Raw genomic sequence first — 4,187 nt, forward strand, 5'->3', positions numbered from 1 at the left:
GAGCAAAACTTGTGTCTCTTGAAAGTGTGAAGGCACAGAGAAAGCTCAGTTCAAACAATGCTTTTTATGCTGTTTTTCCATCCCTCCCCCAGAGCCCTGGGATTGGCAGGGACCTCAGGGAAGGATGGCAGTCACTGGCCAGCTGCAGAGTCAATAATGAGAGCACTCCTTTCCCTCTTCCCCCTCCCTCTCCTTACTTTAGTTTCTGTTTCCCTGCAGGTAAGCCCTGCTTGAGCTTTGAAACTCGAAAGATTTAGAAAATTTCGAAACATTTCCACTTGCCTCGTTTTGAGGCTGTTTCGAAGCTCTCTGTTTCGTTTCGATTTCGCTGTCTCCAGCTCGAAACAAGTCAAAACAAAACTGCCGCTGCAATTTTGCACAGCCCTACTGCACACACATGTGCCTGAACTTACCCCCATAATTTTCTACAGAGAAGTTGCCATGTTCAGTTCCACTGCACAAAAGCTGGAGCCAGGTTACCAGTCTGTTAAGCGGTTTCAAAATCTGCAGGGCAGGCAGTGAACCAAGGCACTTTTCCTGTCCTCTTTCCTCTCAGGTAAAACCTTGTTGGGTTCCCCCCGTGGGAGGGGAGGGGAGGGAGAGCAGTAGGAGTGCGTTTGCCTTGAACAAAGAGGTGACTTTAAAAAGCAAATTCCATCTCTGGAACAAAGCTCCAAGGTCAAGCTGCAGCCTGCAGCATGATCCCGGCTCAGTCCCAGCTCTCCGAGCACAAGGGCTGATGGTGGAATTGCCAACATCCCCTCAGCACGTACAACCACGGGAAGGCGTTCCTAGGACTGGATGTTGTTCAGGAGCTGCAGTGTGAACTCAGCTGCAGAGAAAGGGGTGTGACAACTCTAAAAGACCTGTCACGCTGAGCCACAGGGCCAAGATTCACTTCTGTGCAATGGAGAGTAGGATGCTGGCCCTCTTCGCAGAGGCGGGCCTCCTGCCCTGCTTCCCTTCCATATTGCACAGCCAGGCATAGCACAGCCCAGCTCATCCTGCACTGTGACCATGCGGCCTAATCCTCACCTGTAAAATATCCCTATGACACTCACCCTGGGTCATCATCGCTTTAGTGGGCAGCACTGTTTGCTTTTGCTATGGCTGTCCTAGCCCCATCCCACATGGCTTCCCACATCTCCGTTCCAGCTTGCAGCTACTAGCTCAGCCCAGCACTCCCATTCCTGAGCCAAGTCACGGGCATATAAGGGGCTTGAGCGAGTGAACTAAATTCCTGTGACTGGGATTTAACCTCTGCCCCCAAAGCTGAAAGGCCAGTGATTGATTGCTGTTTCTCCAACAGCTCTTACTGGTCACACCAGAATAACCTTGGTTTCACCACACAGATTGTGTGGCTGAGAGGTCACTGGTACCACCTAACAGCCTTCAGAGCTAGCTAATTAGAAGTCACATTTTTGCACAGCAAATCAATCTTCCTTCAGGCTCTGTACAGAACTGCTTTGTGCACAGATCCATTGTCATATGTACTTGTGGAAATAAAAGAAATGTGAAACGTGACCCAGCAAGGCTCAGTTGATGTGCTTATACCTGCTGCCTGTGCCCAGCTGGAGACAGCAGAAACTTGTTACGGCTCCATGTTTATGATGGTGTCTGGTGCAAAGAGCAGAGAATGGTTATTCTGGGTTTGCATTTTCACCAGCACTTTGTCTGGGGATACAACTGAATCTGCAGTTCCCTGAACCCGAGTCTTTGCTTACACCTGCACAAAACAAGCATCAGGCTCCAGTCTGGCTGGGCACCCAGGTGGGAGGGCCAAAGATGCCTAATTGTGGTTGGCATCTGATGAAGTCAGCCCTCTGCTTATCCAAGCGCATGCTATACGTCTCTGATTGAGTTAGTTTATGAGGCACAAAGCTACCCAGGCTTCTGCCCAGCAGCACTAGCTGCATCTCTAAGTCTGGAGTGCCACCGTGTGGAGCTCAGCTCATTGGAAAGTCAGTTTACAAAGACACCAGTATCTCTGGAACAGACGGCCTTAGGCTTCAATGCTGCTCATCAGAAACCTCTTACCCTTCACTTGATCCCAGGCAAGGCCTCATGTCAAAATGGGGTTTCTTGAAGACTTTTTGGACTTGTAAAGCATCTCCCACACAGGAATCCCCAAAACAGTTGGGAAAAATGAAGACCAGACAAAGAATGACTTGCATGTGAAAGTCTGTCTAACTTTATCCCAACTATAGAGATGGTCCAATAAAAGAGATCACCCTAAGAAATCCTTGCCTCTCAGGAAAAAATGAATGACTTCTCAACATCTGTGGAAGGTAATGCTCATATTGCATTACGCATGCGAGAAACTGAGAAGCCTGGGATGGCTGGTGCAAGGTCAGAGTGGAGCAAGGGGTATGATAGTTCTAGAAAGCCCGTCACAACGAGCCAGACTTTCTAAGATCTATGGCCATACCGTTTCTTGAGTTTCAGTGCCTCAGTTTGCAGGTGCTCAGCTTGAAATACCCAGGATTTATTTTATTCCTTACAGGTTTTTATTATGTAGAATCTGAGCCCCTTACAGTAGGGCATCAGGCAGTGTAACTAGCATTCATCACACGGTTGCTCAGCTTCCCATCCTTGCTTCAGGGGAAGAGCAGTGCACTAAGGAACTTTGTTTTGTTCTTAAAAATGTCACATTGCCTTGCGTTCGTGTCAGACAGGGCAAGGTCAGAGACACTTGGAGTGTGAAGCACTGAAGTGTGTGCTTGCCCTTAGGCATCAATTCCTCAACCCACAAAGCCAGAATCCTGCATTTTAGGAGAATTGGCAACACTTTTCAGCACCTGCCACCCAAGCTCAAGTCATCAAGAGCTGCAGAAGCTCAGCACCTCTGACTGCTGGCCCTGCAGTTTCACAAGTTGGGCAAACAATCCTAATAGTCATTGATGACCGAGCAGCGAATAACCCAGCAAAGTGCATCCAGGCAATCTTAAGCAAAGCCAGAAACAGAACTGCAGCCATCTCAGCCCAGTCCTCTGCTTTGGCCCCAGGTAGCACTTGCACTCCTGAACTAGCGCAGTGTTGATGCAGCGGTCATCAGCCTTTTCTGCATGTTTTAATGTGTTATCTTCAAAGGCCTGTCTCATCTCACGGGCCAACGCCTGCAATCCAAAAGGAGACCCAGAATAATAAAGTTGGTCTAATACAAGATATCACGTCTACTCTAAGAAACTTGCCTGCTAGCATAATAAACACACTCAAGGATTTGCATCTGGGGGGTCTGGGATCTGGCTAACACACGGGGCCTTCAAAGAGACCAGTAACAAAATGAAAGGCTGGGTGCAGTAGCAGCCCTTTCATCCACCCATTGCCTCCCTTTTTCCCTTCCAGCTTTGCTCCTGATGGCAAGGACAGGTCTACTCCTTTACATCAGTTCCCCCTCCTGGTGAGCTAGGGCGGCCATCACAGAGGACATTCCGGTTTTCTGCTACTCTGTCCTCTATTGATACGAGACCCAATGCCTCTGTCCTTTTTCCTCTAGACCAATACAGCAAAACTCTTGTTGGTCTCGTAAGAGATCACCTCTACCACGAGCCCCGACCGCTTTTTCCTCTAAACCAATATGGCTACAACCTGGAAGATGGAAGAGACTGAATTTTAGCCAGTTTTTAAAATGAAAACTTCGTATTTCCCCAAGCAGGGTGCAACGGTGACCAGCCGAAACCCGAGATCCTCCTCCCGCCTGGGTTCAGGGCGATTTGCACCATCACAGATCCGCAAAAGAGGAGAGAGGTTCCTCGCCAGCTTTCACACCCTCCGTGAAATCCCAGGAAATAGGAGCTTGCATTTCCGCACAGGACCGGTGCCTGATGAAGGGCGCTTGTGCCCGAAAGCCGGCAGTTAAGGATTTTTTTGTGTGCGCGCAAGTATCTTGTTGGTCTGAGTAAGGAGATCGCCTGCGCCCCGGGGCCTGCCTGCCTCCCTGCAGTGCTGGGCTGCCTGGCAAGTGAGGGTGAGGGGCGGCGGGGAGGAGAAGGCGCAGAGACGGGGCTGACTATCACCCCTGCGCTCAGTGTGCCTGCTCCCACACCGGGCGCCACGATGGCGGCGTGCCGCGCTCGGGGCGCTCGGCGCTCGGCTGCTCGCCCTGCGGCGGTTCAAGGAGCTCGGCGCTGCGCCGCGTCCGGACGTGACGTAAGGCGAGGCGGCGTGGACCGGAGCGGCAGGAGCGG

Source organism: Gavialis gangeticus, unplaced genomic scaffold (assembly GCF_001723915.1).
Source record: "Gavialis gangeticus isolate Ggan-Ray unplaced genomic scaffold, GavGan_comp1, whole genome shotgun sequence".
In the NCBI taxonomy this organism is placed as follows: domain Eukaryota; kingdom Metazoa; phylum Chordata; order Crocodylia; family Gavialidae; genus Gavialis; species Gavialis gangeticus.